This window comes from Canis lupus, chromosome 8, assembly GCF_048164855.1.
Source record: "Canis lupus baileyi chromosome 8, mCanLup2.hap1, whole genome shotgun sequence".
NCBI lineage: Eukaryota > Metazoa > Chordata > Mammalia > Carnivora > Canidae > Canis > Canis lupus.
The window spans coordinates 12232257-12255514 of record NC_132845.1 but is presented as its reverse complement, the minus strand read 5'-3'; the positions used below and the strand labels follow the sequence as shown (position 1 = coordinate 12255514).

The 23258-nt window shown below is 36.7% G+C and overlaps 1 long non-coding RNA gene across 16 annotated transcripts in view; it reads right to left on the bottom strand.

Annotated features, from left to right (window-relative positions):
• The window catches only part of LOC140637834 (uncharacterized), a 325342-nt gene that overhangs the window by 94977 nt on the left and 207107 nt on the right, over positions 1-23258 (bottom strand). For all 16 annotated transcript variants that reach the window (XR_012034901.1, XR_012034903.1, XR_012034902.1 and 13 more), the window contains 2 exons: positions 11190-11345; positions 731-906 (listed from right to left, as the gene is read on the bottom strand). This is a non-coding gene — a long non-coding RNA (uncharacterized lncRNA). The remainder of the gene's footprint in view (positions 1-730; positions 907-11189; positions 11346-23258) is intronic.

Sequence of the window (23258 nt, the reverse complement as noted above, 5' to 3'; positions counted from 1 at the left end):
GAGGTTCAGAGGCATGTATTAACTTGCTCAAGGTCAAACAGCCAGTTCCTATTGGTATTAGTATTAAAATCTTTCTTGGCATGTCCTTTTTCTTATAACATGGAAAGAACTTCTTGTCCTATTGTATTCTATAAGCATTAGCCCAGCACCTAGTAGGTAATTCTCAGAAACTATATATATATATATAATATATATATATAATATATATAAATATATAGCTATAAATATATAAATATATATTTATAGCTATATATATATAGCTAATGCCATTACAGCCATGATAGTTAAATAGCATGGCTTTTATCCATCTGATAATTTCTGTTAGGATGATAAAACTAAAATATTCTCTCTTTCTAACACACTTGCTATAAATTTGTTCTGCTTTGATCTTCACCTTTGCTTCTATCTGCTTTTTTTTAGCCTTAGTGAAAGCTAAGTTATTAGCAAAAAATTTTTTTTATTTTAGAAATTTGCATTGATTATTGATTTTTGTTGGTATACTCTAATTCTTTTTTAAGATTTTAATTTATTGATGAGAAAGAGAGACAACTAGCAAGGAGAGCAGCAGGGGGAGAGGGGCAACAGACTCCCACTGAGCAAGGAGCCCAATGTGGGCCTTGATCCCAGGACCCTGGGATCATGACCTGAGTGGAAGGCAGACACTTAATTGACTGAGCCACCCAGGCGCCCTGACATACTCTAACTCTTAAAGTAGAAAGTGTTCTTATACCAAATATCTTTGTTGTTTTATTCAAAATAAAATATGGCATCCACACGTCCAGAAGTTCAAGTTCCAGAAACTTCAATTATTTAATTTCAACTTGCTACATTATTCTGCTGCGCCCCCACAGCAAGCTCCACTCTATTCTTCAAGCTTCCACAGACCAAAAGGATATTCTTCTCTCCCTGAAGAAAACAAAGAGCATGGAGTGAACATCATTTTCCCTCTATCCATCAGCATACTTCCCCCACAGAAGAGAGATTTTTCTCTGCTTGATGAAAGCAAAGGGTCCAATATATTCCTTCCTCTGCTCTCACTTAACAATTTGTTCCTATCTTAGCAGTAAGATTTTTTATCTTATATTTTTTGTTCGTATGTGCATTTCCTGTCCTTCTAACTCATCTCAGACCTTCCTGGCTAATCCTGATACCTTTTTCTCCTTTACATTCATTTCCAGTTTATGTCCAAGTCCTATCGATTCCACTTTTCACTCTAAAACATGTCCCCACAACTGTCACCACCTGCATCAAAGCTCCTATCACCTAGCTGTGTGGCATAGTAATTGCTTCCTATTACCTAATCATGTCTCTGTCAAGTAACTTCTCTTTTCTACAGACTTGGAGATCCTTCCAGAATGGAAATCAGATAATCTCTCATGCTCTTGGCTACCTCTCAGCCTCTACTTGAGTTACTTTCACCCTCTATGATATACCCTGTAAATATACACTGAACCTTAGTGTATGCTGAACACATCATGCCAAATGCTTTACATGTATCATTTCACTTAGTCCTCACAGACCACTCTGAGGTTGCTATGTAACTTACGCGATCCTCTTAAACATTTCATAAAGTTGATGCAGAACATGGTTAAATAATTTGCTCAAAGAGCCACAGCTATTACTGGTAGCTCTTTGTGCAAAACCAAGTAGTTTGGGTCCATAATTTAGCTTCCATTTAGTTTAAAAAATACTTCCTGTTCCTCTTCACTTTCTTTGTGCATCTTCATCCACCCCCACCCCCCAGCCCGCCCCAAGCCACCCTCCTCTCCTTCTTTGCCTGGATGGCCACTTCTGATTCATTGGATCAGCTTAGGCATTACTGACTCACAGCAGATTTCCCTAACTCCCCAGTCCATCCTGTCATTGGACCATATTCCTTCCTTCCTTGTACTTAGTGTATTATCAGTCACTCACGGTTGTATTTATTCCTTCAGTGTCTATCTCCAGCACTCCACATTTTATCAGCTGATGCCCTTCAAGATACGGGAGACTTGACTGGTTCTCACCATTATGCCCTTAGTGCTTATCACGATCCAGCAAGCAGCCACTCAACAAACATGGAGTAAAAGACTGAAGCAACGCTCCTTCCCACTTTCAACCATATTCTCTCTAATTAACAACCTGATCTCACCACGTGGTATGGTACAAACTGCCAGGACTTTTTGAGCATCACATCTTTTAGCTTTGCCCTCAGAGACAGATTCAATAAAGGTCTTTCTCCTGCTTTAGTTTGAAAATGTCTACGTTGGGACCTAGTCTGGCATGACTTGAATCAGGTCCTATCTCTAGTCTGATTGACTCGGATCAAAGAAGATGTATCACAATGCACTTCTGACTAACTGGACCATTCTGAGAAAGGGGGATATTACACTCTTCTAAGAAGACACTCCCAAATCATGTCCACAACATCTACATATATACGACTAGGTCTCAGAAACTAGTCCAACTGAACTTAATTAAAACAGCGGCAATATAATAACCAATTACTATAAGCAAAGCATGCTGCTAGATGTTTTACCAATGTTATATACCTCATATTGATGATAATCCTGTGAGGGGGGGATCCTTATATGTATTATTATCCTTCACAAATGAGAAATTGACATTTAGGGAGCTTAACTCATTTACTCAGAATCACATAGCTAAAAATGGCAGAGTGAACTCAAAATTATCTAAATCTAAAGTTTGTTTTGTGTTCTGACCTGCTGAAAATCCGGCCTTGCTAATAGCAAAGCTATTTGAGTATATACAGTGAGCCAAAATTTACTAGATGATTAGGAAAGGATCTACCCAGTAATTATATACCTAGTCTGTAGTACAAAAAAAATGTATACAAAATATAGCAGGGGTTATCCCTGTCTAATAATAGTGAGGGAGTACATACAAACAAATAAGATTATGAGAACTTGTATTAACCATAGCTATGCACACACAATCATACACAAGCAGGGGCGCCTGGGTGGCTCAGGTGATGGAGCATGCAACTTTTGATCTCATGGTTCTAAGTTCAAGTCCCATGTTGGGTGCGGAGATTACTTAAAAATAAAATCTTAAAAAAAAAAAAAAAACCACCAAAACATACACAAGCAAACACATAAAAAGTAAACAAAGAATTTTAGGCTGTTCCAACACAGTGCTTGTTGTGCATGGCCTGCCCTTGAGGTTGAATAGATCCTCTCTCAATATGGCATGAAAGAATAAATACATATATCAATCAGAAAACCATAATTAAATGCACAAATTTTAATTTTCATAGTTGAAAAATTTATTTAATCCCCAAAAGTATTGTATTCTAAATCTACTGAAGATAAATCTTTATAAAAGAAAATACAAATTGAATTTCATATGCTGACACTCTTTATTTTAGGGATTCAAGAATAAAAGATAAAAGAAACTAATTTTCTGTAAATCCTGATGCATTATCAAAATGGTACATTAAATTTTTTATATTAAATTATTTAACTATTTAGCACATTATAAAATTTAAAATGACATTTCTGTTTTAAATGATTACAAGGCGTTGAATCTGAATATAATTTAATAAAAGTATGCAAAACGCATTACCATATGAAGTCAATCTGATCAATTTCATAGTACTACATATTATGATGTAGAATACTATTAAAAATGTATTAACATAGTTCCCTTCAAAGCATTTTTTTCTCTCCTATTGGGCATATGACCGAATGCTTTAATATATTCTCTAAACATTATCTCGACACTATTGATTTCTGTAAATGTTTTTAGGATTATTTAACTATAAAACATTTCAAGTTTTTAGTTTTATTAAGTATGTGATACACAATTAAACTATATGATTCTGTTAGATATCTTAGCATGTTCCCGTAATTAGACCACAGAAGTATTTATAAATTGTAATTTACTCTAATTCTGAGGTTTTTAACAAATGAGGTGAAAATAAATTTTAAAATCTGAGAAATGTAAAGGAAGTTTCCCCAGCCATGATTACTTCTCCTTTCCCACGAACTGGCCTCCTTTCAGTCTTTGCAGGACATCATGCTCCTGGTTCAGGCCTCTGCCCTTGCCATTCCTGTGTCAGCATGTTCCTCCCAGACACAGCAACATGACTTGCCCTGCACTTCTTTCTGGGCAATACTCAAAGATTACATATTAGAAAGACTTCACTCACCATCCTCTGTAAATAGTACCTCCATATACCCGCAGATAAGATAGAGGATGCCTGGTTACACTTAAGATTTCAGATAAACCATAACTAATTTTTTAGCATAAATATGTCTCCCCAAAATTCATGGAATATATCTATAGTAAAAATTATACATTGTCTATCTGAGATCCAAATTCAACCAGGTGTCCTATAGTTTTTGGCTAAGTCTGGTAACTCTACCCCATACCTCAATCTCCTTATCCCACTTTATGGCACTTAGCATCATGTAATATATTACATGTTTGCCTTTTTATTATTGTCCATCTTTCCCACCAGATGTAAGCTCCATGTTGGCAGGGATGTTTGGGCGGCTTCCTCCTGTGTCTGGCACGTAGCAGGCATGCAACTAATGCTAATTTTAGAAATCAGTGAATAAGCAACCTAAATCTTACAAATTTACCTCCTAAACATTTGTATCCTAATAACTCCTGCTCTAATCAAGGTCCTGGACCATCATCAGTCTCCCTGCTTTCAGCCCTGCTGTTCTGAGGCCCATTCTCTGTAGAGAGACATATTGATTGTTCTAAAACACAAATCTAACTAAACAACTCCCATGCATAGACTGTTCAACAGAGTCCTATCAACTAGAGAAAAAAAATCCATGCACTTTAGCATGGTGCCGATGGTCTTCTTCATGCTATTCCCACCTCTCTCTCTATCTTATCCGCCACAGCCCTCCAATAGGTTCTTCCATAACCTACCTCTCCTCACACCTCCATGCCATCAATGCACTTAATTCTCCCCATTGTACTTTCTAACCTTTTTTTTTTTTTTCCATCTAATTTTTTTATATCCTTAAGGACTCATTTTAAGTATCATTCTTCTCCAGGAATCCTTCCCTTACATGCTTAGGCTGGACGTGTGTGTGTGTGTGTGTGTGTTTCCATAGCTGTCTGTGCTTAATTATGTCACAGTATAATTTGTATTGTATTAAAGCCACTTATATGTTTCTTCAACCAGAATTTAAATACTCAAATAAAAGGACAGTGTGGCATTTATCTTTGATTCATGGCACCCACCATAATGCATTGCACAGTCTTCCACCGGTGTTTGTTAAACTAGATAAATTCAACTAGGTCATTCAAATTAAACAGATACTCAAGTATATCAGATGCAGAATTCTTTTTTTTTTTAATTTTTTTTTTTTTTATTTATGATAGTCACAGAGAGAGAGAGAGAGGCAGAGACACAGGCAGAGGGAGAAGCAGGCTCCATGCACCGGGAGCCCGATGTGGGATTCGATCCTGGGTCTCCAGGATCGCGCCCTGGGCCAAAGGCAGGCGCTAAAGCGCTGCGCCACCCAGGGATCCCAGATGCAGAATTCTAAACTGAGGTTATTGAAAGATCTATAATGCCCAGGGGCTCTAATAAAAAGAGATATCAGTAGTTTTTCCAAAATAAAAGGAAACACTCTGTGAATAGGCTATATCCAGAGATGGCAAAAGGTCCAGATCAGTGAGGTAATAAAGTCCAGAATGTGGCCATAACCATGGGACTAAACAGAAAAGAGTAGAGTCTCAGAAGGAATTTAATCATGAGCGTATTGTCAAGTGGATTGGCAATGGCAGAAATGCTGAGATCCACAGCAGGAGATGGTATGGAGAGTAAAGGTATTAGACTGGTACTAAAACGATCGGTCTCAGTGCCAGTGACTCCATGAAAAGAGTAGATATTAGCATTTAGGATTGGAAGGTCCATTAATGTTGGGTTTCAAGTAAAGAGAAGCAGAGTGACAGGAGTTGGCTAGTGGTATACTATCTGTCAACTGGACACAAGGGACAGGTTCATCCTATCCATCCGGGCTCAAGAAAACGGCTATGAGCAAACTAGGCTTCTGTGGGATAAATTCAATAAGAGAGTAAGTGAATCGTCTCACAAGAATACATTTTGATTTTTTTAAAGTAAGTCTCATATTGATCAACACAGTACATTTTCTACCCAAATTTCACAGTATTTCTATAATCTCCCATAGAACAAAATCCCTTTTACCTTCTCCAAAGAGAAGGCTGGAGTAAGCCTACCTGCACCAGAGGTTCCTGCCTGGGGTCGGGAGATCTCAGATGCCCAGTCGGAAGATGTGGTACAGAAGGCCCTCCAAGCTCGGCAGGGAGCCCCAGCCTGGAAGTGACTATCCTAACAGCTGCCTTATCTCCCTGCATCCAGGCCAGAACCAGCATAGGACTGAACACATCCCTGGTTGTAATGTCCATCTCCATCTTCCCCCTCTCCCTTTCCACATCAAGGCAAATCAGACCTTCTCAGAGACCCACTTTATTCAGTTCTGTACATATGGGGACATCAGCCCAAGCCCAACCCATCTTAGCACGTATCACTCTGTGGAGAATAAAGCACCCTATGTACACACACAAAAAAAAATAATAAAAATAACCAGGATGGAGTCAGGACAGCAAAAAGAAGGAAAATGAATGAGGAGAAGAGAAAGAGAAACCCACAAAAAAGACATTGTAGAAGAAGGAGTTGTTAGCCCTCTTTAGTGCCTAGACAAGCTCTCATCTACAAGGTGGCTCATGGCCCCTATCTTCTCCTATTGGAGAAACCTGAGTGACAAAAAGAAAAGATTCTCTAATGACAGGTTGACAGTTTAGGCCTCTACTCAGTAATTCATAAACCTTTCTTCACAACTTGCAGGGAAGCTTTAGAAATTGCTTGGGATTTCTATGTCCCCAGCTCCCATTCCTATTGAATCTGAATTTCACACGCAGATTTTAGGACTTTGTATTTAGAAATCTCTCAGATTACCATGTCATTAGGTGTGGTCCTTGTTTGGGAATTACTACTCTAGTTTATGTCAGTGCTGGGCTACTGGAAGGTTCTGATGACATGTTCTCCCCAAATCCTAAACCCTCTTCACCTGATGGTCTCCCTAAGACTGATGCCATCTTTTACCAATGTCCTAGGAAACTGTAGTTGCCCGAAGAACTTTTTCAATTCACAGCTACACAAAAACTTGTTTGAAAAAGAAACAACGAGGGATGCCTGGGTCCCTGGCTCAGCTGTTGAGCATCTGCCTTCAGCTCAGGGCGTGATCCTAGGATCTGGGATCGAGTCCTACATCGGGCTCCTTCCAGGAAGCCTGCTTTTCCCTCTGCCTGTGTCTCTGCCTCTCTCTCTCTCTCTCTCTCTGTCTCATAAATAAATAAAAATAAAATCTTAAAAAAAAAAGAACAACGGAAGTATTCCACTATGACGCACAATTTTCTCTCTTTCTGGTTCTCTCGTTTCTTCTATTAGACTCAATCAGTTAACAAGAATCAATAAAATAAATTCACACAGTATTTCCCCAGTCAGGAACTTCGCTGTTTTTTGCTCTTGTTTTTATTTTTGTTTTAAAAAGGCTCCCTGTACCTCTTACTCCACTTCCCTACACAGCTTTTTCATCCTATTAGAGGCCCAAAAAGTGGGTAATCTATTTCCAAAAAAAAAAAAAAACACCTGAATTAAAATAACTTTCCAGAAAAATATAATCTTCAAAAAGTCTATTAAATAAAGAATGTTCAATAGGAAAAGAAAAATATAGTGTCCCTGAGAAGTCGGAAAATGAGGTCCGTGGACTGCAAGATGGAATCTCCCACCAGATTGCTGTTCAACTTAATTATGGTTTAAGATGTGCACATGTGAAATTAATATTTGGGATCCTGGTGATTTAAAAAATGGCAATTGGCCACCATTTGAATTCAGTCTTGTAATCCATCTTTTCCCATGAAACAACTAAATACAATATGATATCAGTACTCAGATTTCTGGAGACAGAAAGCAGTGGACCCACTTTTCAAAAAGTAATAATGCATATGTAACTTGAATACAAAAGGGGAGATTACATTAATACCAAGGGGGAACTACAAAGGTTCCATCGTTTTAGTCCCAAACCAAGAAGAAATCCCCACTTACTTCCTTAGGTCTATTAGGAATGTCATTACACATAGACCAATGTCACATTTTTACAACATTCTCTGAGCCTGTGCTATATTCACGTATGTCACAGCTTTGGGTGGTGAGAAGTACAGATGAAATTCAGGATGAGGGATCCCTGGGTGGCGCAGCAGTTTGGCGCCTGCATTTGGCCCAGGGCGCGATCCCGGAGACCCGGGATCGAATCCCACGTCGGGCTCCCGGTGCATGGAGCCTGCTTCTCCCTCCGCCTGTGTCTCTGCCTCTCTCTCTTTCTGTGACTATCATAAATAAATAAAAATTAAAAAAAAAAAAAGAAATTCAGGATGAGACCTAGACTAGTTTGATTGAAGTTGCACTGATAATACCCCATATTTACCAGCCACTCCTCCCCATTCTTGCTAACAGTATGCAGGGACATATGCCCCACAGAAATAAACAAAGTGACTGTCCTTTCCAAGCCTCCATTCTGGCCCAAAGAAGTTCTGAGTCCTGCTTTCTAAGTCTCAGCATCTCTTTTCCACAAATGTCTAAGACAGGACTCCCTTCTCCCATGTCCAACAAATCTCTGCTAGGGAACCAACACATCCTCTTGGGACTTTCTGGCTCCTCTCTATCAGACACCTCTGTGGGGATCATTCAATTTCATCCTCTCCATTCAGCCTTGTGACTCACAGGGAAGAAGCCTGGCATAGTTAGAAGGACTTCAAAGTTGGGATTGACTCCATTACTCTCTCATGGCCGTGTAACCTTGAGTAAGATACTTTATTACACTGGAGGCTTTTTGTTTCTCTGCTTGTTTACCTAGATAAATATAGGTACTTTTTTAAAAAAAATTTTTTATTTTATTTTTTAGGTACATTTTATTTACAGGATTGTAAGTATCAAATGAGATATATATATATATAAATATATATATATATATATATATATATATTTATATATATATCCAGAACTGGGACTACCACAGAAGACATAGCTGGTAAATCATTTTCCTGCCACTGCCAAGATCCTAGAACAAAGTCAATGCCAGTGGGGTTGTGTTGTGCTGATGAACCCACCAGGTATTGACAGAGTGCTGATTCAAGCTGCCTCTGCTTCTGTGGCAAGATATGGCCACTTCACCCTCTGAGCCTCATCTCAGATGTATCTCCTTTGCTCATTTCTGTGTTCCTACCACACTGGCTTTCCTTAAGTTGGAACATTCTGAGTTCTCACTTTCTCCAGATTCTTGTGGAGACCTTTCTCTTGGCTATTCCTTGTCTATAGCTCTTGTAGTGTGACTACTCTTTGTCTTCAGGTCTCATTTGAAATATCATTCCTTCAGAGAAGCTTTTACTGACTATCCTTACCTAAAGGAAGTCCTTTGTATTATTTTTATTCCAGCATCTACTCTATTTTTTCCTAACTCATCACAATTGTAATGACTTTATTTATTTGATTGTATAAAATAATATAGTCTACTTGAAGATCTTTGTATACATCCAGAAAAGTACCCGGTGCATAGCAGATATAAAATAAATATGGTATTTGTTGAATGAATGAATGAACAAATTATTGTCATTTCACAACTGCCTCTTGTTTTGTTTTGTTTTAATTCAATTTATGTAACGTATAACATATTATTAGTTTCAGGGACAACTGCCTCTGTTTTTAAGAAGCTCTTTTGGCTGCATTCCCACTTAGATGAAGTACTGGTAGGCATGGATTCTTTTCTTAGCTTCGAGGAAAGATATTGTGAAAAAATAAAGGAAATAATAATATTGTGAGGGTCTCTTACTAAGTCATAAATATATAATAATTATCTGTGGTAATATTTTCATTAGTCAGAGAACAAGAGGCTCAATATTATAAGAGACATGGTACCTTCACCTCCTTTCGTTTTGGTTACCTCAACTATAAAATTAGGGAAGCAAACAAATGTGCATTGTGCACATTTTGAAGATTAAATAGGTTTATACATACAAAGTACCTTAAATGGTACCTGGAACACAATCAGCTCTAAAAATGGCATTTCCAGATTTGCTGGTTCAGTCTATAGCAAAGACAATTTCAAGTTAACTGGTTAATTCATCTCACTGAAGCCAGATGTGGGGAAACACAGAATCTATGCTGCACTGATCAACAGGGCCCTGCTGTCATACACAGGATTAAAGAAAAGTCTCTAATTTCTATTTAGTGATAATTAGTATAATTTAATACTTTTATTACCTGACAAGATGAAAATTTTGTTCCACTGAAATCCCTGCAGAGATTATATCCTCAAAAAGTTTTGGGGGAAACTGTATTTTCACCACCAACATGTGCCTATCAAAAAGGGTTTTAAATCCATGCTGACCAAACTGATCAGAGATAACAAAATATTTACAGATATTCTGGTCAAATGGACACCAAAGCTTCCTGGATAAAATCCATGCCAGTTGGATTTATGGTAATACATAAGTCAGCAAGTCCCTGGATTTGTCTGTTATGCTTTCTGCTATGTATTATCACGACCCTTGAAAAAAGATTCATTTCAGTACGACAACTGGTAAGATTTTTATGTGAATCCACTACAAATTCAGAATTTTGAACTGACAATAAACTCGACGTGTCTGTTCATAAAGATAAAAAGTTAAAAAAATGTTAGTGGAAAACTAAAAATAGCAAATGGTCCCATATTTATATCTCAGTAGTCAGAATACAAATAAACATCCTTGGTGAAAACACATCAGTGCTTCCAATTAAGGCAATATAATTGCATGCTTTGAAGTGGAACAATGGAAAAATCTGACAATCCATTGTATTAATATGAGACACAGACTTTAGAGACATATAAAAAATAACATTTAATCTTTGTGAGGCATCTGCTTCTATATACATTTTGCATAACATTTATGCATTGTGTGTAAACACACACATTAGATAGATAAATAGATAGCTGGATAGATAAACATATGTTAAAGAGCTAGATGAAATCTGGTGCAACCTTCTAATTCACTTTAGTAAGCCATTTCGCTGTTACTGCTGCAAGTTCTATTGTCTTCTAGAGTTTCATTATTTTCAAGAGGTGATAGAAAGGCTTTACACATTTATACTCAATTAATTTACTTACCTGGCACGGATCTCAAATGACCGATGTCTGGGTAGAGGACAGAGTCCCAAATAAAGTAGGAAGCAGCGTAAAAGCTGAGAGCAATGCTTTTTCTCTTATGTATGTCTTCTTCCAGTGTTTTATTTCATTTGTAAAGTGGAGTGCAATATACAACCACTGAAGAAAAAAAAAATAACAAGTCTACTAACAATCTTATTTAAACAATTATTTGGAGTATACAATTGTTTTCCATTTCTTCATGAGATTGCATAAAACTATTATTTAGTGATCAGTTTCCAAATATCGCTGTTTCCTTTCTTTGCTCTCTAAAACAACCTAAACAAAACTAAACAGTATGTGCAAATTTCTTTGTTAAGATTCTTGGTCTCTGGTCTGACTCTGCCTACAACAGTATTTGGTTCATTTAAATTTAAGCAAAAACACCTCTTAAATTTCCTCATCAAGAAAGACCTGAACACACAGATAAAGAAAACTAGGAGGGGGATGCATTGAAGGTAACTACTTAGGTGAATAAATTGTTAATATTCCAATACCGACATTTGCAATTTATAGACCTTTATAAAACTCCATTGCAAGATGGGTTATATGCTAATGGTTATATAATGTAAGAAGAAGATTCATTAGAACATTTTGGTCTAGATCTGGAAATGAAGCGGAGAGGAAAGAGGAAGGCAGTCAGTTATGGAAGAGAGTAAGCAATTAATCACAGTTGCCTTGCACTCATCACAAATAGATCAGTTACAATTAGTTACAATTATAATCAGTTACAATTTAATTCCAATTCCGCAACCTGGGCCACAATCACAACGAATTCTTAATCACAACAAATTCTCTTCCCACCTTTTTCTGAGTTTCTTTAAGAAAAACCTTAAGCTCCTTTGTAGTACATAAAATTACTTCTCCATAATATCTGAACCATCTTCCATCAGAATTGAAAGCCCCATAATGTAAACATGCTATAATATTCCATGTTGCAATAATTTTCTATAATGTAAAATGCTATGAGATGAAATTGACTTATACATAATCTACACTGTTTTTGTCATGAAGTAGTCAATGTTGTGGATGTAGATTCTTTAGCAAAATGCACTGCACTGACCTCAGAGATGTCCTGCATCTAATATTTCTGAGTATTTCACAAATGTATCTTTGAAACTCCTTCTGGTACTCAAGATCTAAGTTTCAATCTGACAGTCCTAAGAATGAAATTGAAATATCCATCACTACAACTGATATGCAAAAGGCATGCTCTCTGTGCATTCCCATGTACACAGTTCCTGCCTTGCCAGGAACGCTTTGGTAACTGGACACTTTTGGGTCTCCCTGTCCCTTTTGTCAACCTGTAACAACACAGGATAAATCCATCAACAGAATTTTGAGACCAGGTTTTAAAAACTGAGTAGGAAACGTAACTGATCAGTAATTAGTAGCCACCATCCAAAAAAATGAATCAAGAAGTAGCATTACTAAGGAATTAATTTAACTTCTAAAAATATATATATATATAAATAAAAGATTTAGAATTGAGCTATACTTTCTCTGCTCTGATTATACCTCATATATCATACTGAATTTAGATGTCTCTTCAACACAAATTATTTGGCATATATATATTACATATTACATACATATATATGTATATTACATATACATAATACATATATGTATATGTATATGTAATTATATATACGTATATGTATAAGTATATGTATATGTATTATGTATAACCTAGAGGAAAAAATCATTGTTTTTTACAAATTTTTAAAAATTGGTCATTCTTTGGTATCACATGTTGCTGAAGATATATTTTAAAGAAGGAATATTTATTTTTTTCTTAAGAAAGAAAGATAAAGGAAGTTAAAGTTTACCAAAAATACAATGTGGGAGGTATGCAAGTAATATAGGAGAAATTATCAATTGTCAAATGACATTATTGTGCCAGGAAAGTTCAACATTTACCATTTTTCCCTTGACTTCCTGTACAACTTTTCAGGGGTTAAAAGCTTTAGGGTTCAGACTCTAACATTGGGAAATCATTCTGCTGGTTCATTTAGGGATCTTTGTAAATTCTGAGAGACATTTGAAGTGTTATGGCAGGTTGAGCGTCAGGTATTTGAAAGCTCTGCACTCCTGGGTGAAGCCATTTCAAATACTAAGATGGAATTATAGTGAGTAAAAAATAATAACACATTAACTTTTAATTCATTGTTGTTTTAGAGTGTGAAGGCCTCTGAGAGCTTTAACAAAAGACCACTAAGAATAACATGCTTGAAATACACTCCAAAGAAGAAGAAAGTAAACAATGAACCTCAAATAGTTCAAGGCAAGGCACACTTACAGCATGCAGGACCAAAAATAAAAGTCTAAAGAGAAACTAAAAAGCTTTGAGACTGGCCTTTAGGATGGTGCATATGAGAAGGGGAAGAATTTCTAGCTAAAGCCTTTCAAGATCCAACAGATTATACTTTTTGATGGCCAATAGTATCATTCTGACCTTGACTGCTGCTGTAGGAAATAGCGGGGCATTCAAATATGGCCATGCATTTGCTCCACGTCAGTCAGGCACTGAGGATAATGATGGCCCAAGAATAGAGGTCCTTTTGCTATATTCTTTGTTCTCTGTGGGAGGAAAATCTGAGAAAGATTTTCTATTATACCCCAAATAGCATTCTTTCTGGCAGTCCGTAATAGTGGGGAAAAGGAAGAGAATTATTAAATGAGGGAAAAAGTTTACCTAAGAAAATATGTACATAAAGAAACTTCAGTTTATCACATGACAATATCATTTAGGAGTCTACTAGGCAATTTATGTGAATGTATTAAATTCTAAAAACATTCAGAGGTGGGAACTGTTATTTCTATTTTGTAGACATGAAAACAAGGATGGTGGAGAGTGGTAAGCCATTTGCCCAAAGACACTCAGTGACTGAGTGGTGGAGGCCAGGTTGCACCAAAGCCTATTGAGTTCAAAGTCCCAGTCTTTAACCAACGTGTATTTCTACCCATTATTAAATCTTAAGAGTTGTGGGATCATCTCGAATAAGTCCTATCATTTCATCTACCCATCTCAGCAAATATTATCCAGAAAATCTTGAATTCCACTCTATGCTATAGGGACACAGCTGACCTCTAGGTGGTTATTAAGAATTTGCCTATGAAGGGCATACTATCAAAGCTGCACTCAGCTCTTCTACCAATTAAGTTACAAAGGACCTGAGTGATAACCTCATTTCACTCAAACAAAAAGATTGTAACTCGACTGCCTAGTGAACAGAACTAAACCGCAGCAATCCATCCAGTATATGAAAAGTTTCACTCTTTAAACCGTAGAAATGACAGAAAAACTCCACAATCGTATGTGAGGAATATCCCACTGATGCAATTTTCAAATGAGGACCACCTTCTTAAAAAGCCAAACTCTTTGCAGAGATTGTTTTAATGCCAGTTATCAAAATAATTAAGGATGCCCGCACCTACAATAATCAAGTAAAGTAGAACATTAAATTTCCACTTATTGGGGCATTATTTCAAGTGTTTACAATGAAATAATTCTGTCCTCAAAATTGATCCACTGATCTAGTAGAGAGCCCTTACCTAAAATCACATTAATAATTTAATTTTCTGCAAAATGAGAAAATACTGTCTTATACAAACACCTCTTTCCATAATAGTATGAAAAGTATGATTTTAAAAATCGAGTCCTAAATATCCTAGCTATAGCTGGATAAGCTTTCAAACCTGAAATGATATGTGAATTCTGAGAAACTCTCAATTTGAACTCAATAAGATTAACCATTCACAATAGAAAGCCATTTCAAATGCAGCATTTGGGAAGGATCATCCATCACAGGGACTAGCACATTCTCCATGCTAGACTGAAGCTTGGAACTTAATGGGAAGTTACTGACAGCGTTCGTCTTCACAGCTGCTCCTGAAATTCGTTAACAAGTCAGTTCTTTTGACAGGGAGATACTAGAAAAAAAAATTCGTAATATCCCAATGAACACAATACTAGAAATGAAATTCCCTAAAAATAACTACTCCTTCGATCCTTTGAACTAAGTAAAAAGGCCTTTAAGAGGTCATCAACCAAGTGTGTTTAACAAATCTTAGCCTTATGGTTTTAAGCATCTTTAATATAACTATTTCTAGCCAATAGTAAAAAGAATTCAATGTGTCAAAATTTCCAAATTCTTCTTTTCCAAATTGCAATTCTCACATGGCAGTTCTATCATCAATTATGCCATCAGCAGCCTTTTAAAATGCAGATAGTGTAATAACATTAACCATGTTGACAATTGTCAAAACAATCTTCTATGATAGTACTACTGATCCTTTTTCTTTTTCTTTTTTTTTTTTTTGCAGATGAGTAAACTGAGGTTCTGAGACATAAAAGAACATGCCTAGATTATACTGCTAGGTATTGGCAGAATGACCAAGTCTTTTCCATTTAAGTAAAGACCTATTTTTCCATAGAGATAGAGAATTAGCCTTAGAATTGAAGTGAGAATAAATGAATTTTTCTATTTTAATGCAAATTAACAATAGTACCTTTTAAAGACTTGTAAGTACTAGAGTAAAAGAGTTAAAGCTAAGTTTTCTCACAGGCGTTTTGCATACACACACACATAAACATATACAGAGAAAGAGAGAAAGAATTCTGAGAAACTCTATATAAATATGTATACATTAAGCAAGTCATTGCTCAATAGATGAACAGGTGACTTCCTTTGTAGAAACTCCTAAAGACTGGAATAAATTCTCTGTCAAAATTCTGACCACACTGCCACCATCACCATACTCCTCACCAGCACTTCACCATTCCCTAAATTTCCACCATGAGTCATATTCTTGAGTTGAGGCATCAAAGACTCTTGTTAAAACTACTATGTGAGGCTGGGAGTGTATCACATTTAGTCATTATAAGTCATTAATATCATTCTACAATCCTGTTTAATTAACTATAATCATCTACCAGGTTCTTGAAGAACTAGATTACCCAGAACAAGAACAGGTATGTTTGATACTAGAGGATGGAGGAGGAAAAAGGTAAAGAACTCTCATAGGCTTGTCATTCCTAAAACACACATTTGAATTTATCCTGCTGGGTTCTCCTCAGAGATGAGGAAAATGGCCAGTGAACACATTAATGTGCACAACATTGTAATCAAACAGCTATTTTCACATTCTGCAGTGTATGGAATGGCTTGTCCTCAGCAGAGCCCTGCCTCCCCACAATGACACTAGACTTTTCACTCCTATGGGGTTCTTTCTTATGGTGCCACCCCATACACAATTTTACACAGCCCGTTTTCTGTCTCCTTTACTTCTTTCAAGTTCTATTTTCCATTGCTCTTCTAACAGGGAGCAAATGAAGCAGAAGTGGCAGCTAAAGGTACATTTTTCCTTTATAAACAGTAATTGCATATTTGTGGGTAAACAATCACCTAAATATCAAAGGCAGGTCCAGGACTGGTGCCAGGTGTAATAGCATAGCACATACCAAAACAGCTCCCGGAATCACAAACACCCTATCACAGACTCTTCTCTGAAAACTCCTCCTGACCCACTCTATATTTAAAGAGAGTGTGGAAAAAATAGAGGATAGTGATTTGGGACACACATTATTTTAAAATGCATTTTAATAACAATTTCAAGATTGAAAGGGTTATGTTTATATGGTTTTCTCTAAGTTTGTCCATATATTCTCATTTATCTGCATTCCAATGTCAAGAAATAAAAGATTTACCAACAGTCCTAAAAAATATTTTCCCTAAGAACACTGCTGAGGCCATGAAACCATCCACCATGTTCACCCACATCTGCTCAAGCCATGACAAGTCAAGATTCTACAGGCTTAAAAAATTTTCACTTAAAAAAATGTATAGTTTTGTCCTTTAAAAAAAAAAAAGCCTCCTCTCAAATAGTTACAATCTTCTAGAAACCCCATATGAAAAACCTGAGAAGTACTGAGAACCCAAAGAATAGATGAGAAAAGAGCAAGGACAGCTCACAAAAGAGGAAGCACAACTAGAATGAAAACATGGGAAAACTGTTCAAAACTATTTAGGATTTCCATTAATTAAAAAAAAACAAGTAAATCAAAGAGAAATCATCTTTAATCAATAACTTATTAAAAAGATAAATTTCTTTCTTTCTTTCTTTCTTTCTTTCTTTCTTCTTTCTTTCTTTCTCTATTTTTTTTTTTATTTATGAGACAGAGAGAACACACACAGAGTGAAAGGGAAAGGGAAAGGGGAAAGCGGACTCCCCACTGAGCAGGGAGCCCAATGCAGGGCTTGAACCCAGGACACTGGGATCATGACCTGAGGTGAAGGCGGATGCTTAACCAACTGAGCCACCCAGATGTCCCATTTAGTCAATAACTTTTTAATTACGCAAAATAAAACATAGATGAGAGCACAAATTTCCAAAGGCTATTTTGGTAAATAATTTAATAATATGCGTCAAGACTATGGGAAGTAGGCTTTGAACTCAAAGAAATAAACCTAAACGTGAGAGACTAAAAGCATGTTTATAAAAATTGGTCTATCATTTGTCCTAATATTTGAAACCTAGAAATAATCTAACATCTAACGATAGAGGAAGAGATATGTAAATGGTGTTGTAGCTACTACATTGTATTATTAGGTAAAAATGAGATGAAAATAGATTGGTGAATGGGGATAACTGTAGAAAGAAGTGAAGTGATAGGTCTGTGAGTTCATGATAGTCTCTTTAAAAACAATGAGAGACATTCTTAACCTACAGTTTTAAAAGAAAGGAAATAGCTTTTGTTGGGAGAAAAAATATATGGAAATACAGCAAAATGTGCATGATGAATAATTTCTGAAAGACTTAACTTTTTAGAGCAGTTTTAGATTTACAGTAAAATTGAGAGAAAAGTACAGAGATTTCTCATCAACTATCAGCCATACAAGTATGGAGGAGGCCACACTTGTATGGCCTCCCCCAATATCAACATCACTCACTGGAATTGCATATTTGTTACCAAAGATGAACCTATATTGACACATCGTAACCACCAAAAGCCCATAGTTGACCTAAGGGTTCACTCTTGGTGTTGTATAGTTAATGGGGTTTAGACAAACGTATAATGACATAGATCCATCACTTCAATACCATGTGGAATATTTTCACTGTCCTAAATATCCTCTATGCTCTATACATTCATCTTTCCTCCCCCTGACTCAATGATCTTCTTGTCTCCATAATTTTGCCTTTTTCAAACTACCATATACTTGAAATCATGTAGAATTTAAAAAAGAAATTAGGATCTATATTGATAATAAAAACCAATCCCCTGTACAAAAACATTACCCTTTGCACAAGACCTCTATAAAGCATGAGGATTCCTCCGTGAAAGTATAGCAGATATTGGTAAAGTAAAACCTCCAGGAAGATGGAGAAGGCTGATATGTTGATAATGATAGTTCAACTCAGAACACGAGAAGAATAATTTGTTAGAGAAGTACTACAAGTGAAGAAATGGTTTCTTTTCACAAACAAAACCCTTGGGAAACAAATATCTGCCTTTGGCAATGGAACACCTTGACAGACTGACTCAGAATCAAGACTGGAATGTGGACAAGGAAGAGAGGGGGAGAACAAAGGAGAGGAAGAACCAGAGAGCTATTCAATCACTGAATCCTTCAGAAAAAAAAAAAAAAAAAAAAAAAAAAAAAAGGATGCTTCCTACACAAAGTGAAAGAAAGAAAGAAAAGAAAGAAGACAGACAAATGAAGATCTATAAAACGTTTCTGAGAGGACTCTATTTCTAATATGAGAATACTTTGGTTGCTTCTCATCTGAAAGGACGTCTATTGTTTTCCAGCTTTTCAGTATATTTTGGAAAGGAACCATGACCTGAGGTATTGTTGTCTTTGGAGATTAAGAGAAATGCAGTCCTCTGCTATCATTCTTCTGATCCTCCCCAATTATAACCAGTTGCAGGCAGTTATGTGTGGCCTTTGCAGTTTGGTGACTACTAAATAATTGGAGTTGAGATGTCAAATATTTCCCTAATGAGCTCAAGGTCCAAAGTAAACCCTGAACTGCAATCGCAATAGTGAAGCATTGCAATGTGTCTGCTTCTGGATGGGTTGGAGCTGTTATGCCTCCAAAAACATGTGCATGATTGCTTGGGGAAAAATAAAGAAAGAGCAAAAATGAGGATAAAGAAGAAAGGAATCTCTTTCCATAATAAATTAAGAGGATTATCATTTTTAAATTGTTAACTTCTATCACTTAGGTTTAGAAACTCAGCCGTGGTAGGACTGATTTCTGAACACTTCTAATTCTATTCAAATCTAACTAAATGGAGAAAGCTGGAGAAAGGAAGGTTCTTTGGAAAATAAAATGATAGTCCTCCTCAGAAAGGACTAGCGTATTGGTGGAAGCTTTGCTATTTTTGACAAAGGGGTATCTGGCACCTCGAAGCACAGATAAACACAGGTGTTACTTATGAACACAGCCAAGCCTCATCCCCCAGCGAATGCTCCATGTTGCTGCCTGTTCCCTCAGTTGGAGGTGAAGGTGAAGCAGCATGTGCCATAACCCCCAGCCCGGAGGACTCCACTGCTGCTAACTTCTTTTCTAACCAAGTAGTTAGACCTGCATATTCATGGGAGCTCTTTACTCTAAAATTTAAAGGAATAATATGGTGATGAAGGCCTATCAACATAGAGTCTCACGACTTTGGTTAAAGGTCTTCTCAGAGACTTTCCTGAAGTGGGGAGGAGTCAACATTCTGCTGGTTGACACGGCCTTCAAATCGTTTATGCCATTATAGCAGGAATGCGGGCATTTTCAATTAGCAAGTTGCATTAGAAAATAATTTTACGTAGTCCTTCCTCCTTGTTCGAGCAATCGTTGTAAGCAACCCTTGATATCGCGAACACGGCTATTTGAATTATGTTTTATTAAACACAAGCTTTCCAATCCTTTGAATCAGCATGTTGGCTTGGGAGCAGCAGGCTTTGCCTCACTATTTGGAGTGTGGACACGTTTGTGCTTGTCTCTTTTTATTGCTTTGGGGATTTTCCCAATGTAAATCCTCTTGGAACTCAACTCTCCAGCTCTGTACAGATGTACTGTAACTGACTCTTTGTTTATGATCCTGTATCCAGTTTTTTTCTTTTCTTTCTTTTTTTTTTTTTAATGGGAGTAGACAGATTAGATGCACTTCTAAGGGACCTATTGTGCATTGTGAGCACTCTGCACTTAATTGAAAAAAGAAAAGAAAAAAAAAAAAAAAACTCACAACAACCCAGCTGCTTAATTTACGGATATCAGCAAAAGGGCCAACCATTTCGACATGGAAAGTGGAACTCCCATCATTCATAAAGCTGGCAAGAGTAGCTTCTGGATTTCAGATCGAACAAGAATCTCTTTGTTTTCCTCCAATTACTTTTTCAAACAAAACTGAGTGCTTGTGGAAGGTGCTCGTTTTCCTAAGTGAAGTCCTCTATTTTCACCAGTGAACAGGTGCAATGGAGGGAGTGGCTCTTAAGGCATTACAAATTTCCCCAAACTCCACAAGTATGGCTTACACTTAATTTAGATGTTCTATTTTTTAAGGATCAATAAAGTTGAGGCTCCGTGGCCTTAGTCTGGTCTATTCTTTGACATGATTCGTAAAACTACAATTGCAATTGTAATTTTTCAGAATCAGCTAAGCCTGGAAATAAATATACTACTTCTGTAATGTATTACCTCATACAATTTTGACTCATTTCCTTCTGTACTTGGCCCAGAGCCATCAGTATGGGGATTCCTCAGTGCCCTCCAACTAAAAGAGATTATGTATCGAGGAGGGCAAGGGCAAGGTCAATGCCAATAGCTTTCATCTGGGCCTGGCCTTATTTTTCTCCGGGCTCTCTTTCTGACCCTTCCTTTGGCAGAATGCACCCTTTTCCCACCTAACAATAAATGTTTTAGGGGATGGACCAGCGATACAAAAGCGCTCAAAATCATCTCTATCTTGATGTGATACAGTCTTTCCAAAACATTATGAGAATCTGATGGCACTTTCTTATGAAGCTGCCCTCAGAGTCCCAGGACTTTGGAATCTTCTTGAAATAAGACTGTGTGAAATAATAAGTAATTGCTGTTTTAGCAATTAAATTCTCTTGGGTGGGATCCAAAAAGGATTTGCTTTAATTATGAAAGTATTTTCAGAGGCAAATAGTCTTAAAGTGGAGTTTCAATGTATTCTGAACAGATGATCTGTAGCATGAAACAATGTCGGAAGAGTAAGTCATGAGAAGCACCTGTTCAGCAATAACCAAAAGGAGTCAGAAAAGAAAACACATGCACATGGAAGTATTGTTCTTAAAAATAAAAATTTCAATGCACGATGATCCATTAAACAGACAAATTCCCCCCTAAATTACTCCACCAGAGCTTCTAAAATTCCCAAATGCAATAGATTTTTGGTTACTAATAACTGAGTTTGGATTCATGCCCACAAATTAAAGATAACATGCTCCCCGTATCCCATTACTAATTCCTTTAACAAGGCTTCCTCTGATAATTTTCACTTCTTAACCCTTTGGTTACTGAAATTCCATGTTAACAGAGTAGCTGCATAGGAGGCGCCTCGATCTTATTTCTCTACAAGTGTTTGGGATGCAGCTGTTTAATGTCCCAAATGTTACTGTAGCGTATTATAGAAAAGAGCCAATTTTGCATAGCCACATGGAGAATTTGTGGAGAGAACAATCTACTTCTGTAATACATAAAGATGTATATAAAATGACAACTTCATTGTATATCCAAAAACCCTCTTGAAGAGGAGATATTTATTTTTTCACTCAGAGAAGCCAGAACCTAAAGTAGAGCCATGAACCAATGGTACAAACTTTAAGTATATTCTATGTATTTGGTTTCTTGAACTGTTTACAGAATGGGCTCCCAGTTGGGATACTCCTATATTTGTAATTAAAAAAAAAAAATAAAAATAAATAAACAACTTACCACCGGGCTAGCAATTGTGGGTCTTGTTTTCATTCTGTCACTAGTTAGCTTTAGAAGATGACAGCTTCTCAGGTGATTTATTCATTTCTTAATGCACAAGATAATAATGATTACTGGCTTACATCCTTCACAGGGTTGGTATAAAGATTAAATGTTGCCATACAAAGAAAGATACTTTAATAAAAGCATCATCCAAATTTATAGGACTGTTACATGTACCAAAAAAAAAAAATCTGGTTGTTTGACCATCAACCCAAATCTCAAGGTTCATGAGATCTAAACTGGAAACATATACTAGCATATTTGAAATGCAGCCTTTTTTTCTGACCTTAACCAGAAGCTAACAGGCACTGTATGGTGACGGATGGCAGCTACACTTTTGGTGAGCATAGCATAACATATAAACATGTCAAATCACTACATTGTATCCCTGAAACTAATGCACCATTGTGTATCAACAATACTTCAATTAAAAAAAAAAGAAAGAGAGAGAAAAGTTAGTGGGAAGCCTCTTTTGATATAATGTTTATTCCTTCTCTATTCCTTTACCAAAGGCTCACCATTTCTCAATTATTTTGTTAGTTGCCAGTTACAAAATGCTGAGTAAGTCATGTATAAACTTTCCTGCATGAAGCTTGGAGTCTAATGGGGGACTGGATATTAAGCAGATAATCACATTAATAATTAGATCATTGAAATCAGAATGAAGTATTAAGAAAGAAGAGTACATTTTAAGAGTGTAAAACAAGGCCTACACTGTATTTCACAGTTTGGTGAAGTTCTCTAAGGAAATGACCTGAGCTGAGACCCAAAGAGCAAGTAGGAGTTACCCAGATACATGTGCCAAGAAGGACAGCAGTCAGAAAGGAGAACAGATGACAGCCTGACACACAGGCTGATAAGGGGAAGAAAGGAGGTGGGTAACATTAGAAATGCGGGGAGAGGTAAGATCAGGAGTCCTGACATAGGGGGTATGGAATAGATACCCTCATTCCCGAGAGACAGTGTTAAAATCTTTAACACAGAAAGCAATCCAGATTGCAAATATAAATTCATGATTTCTTTTTATCT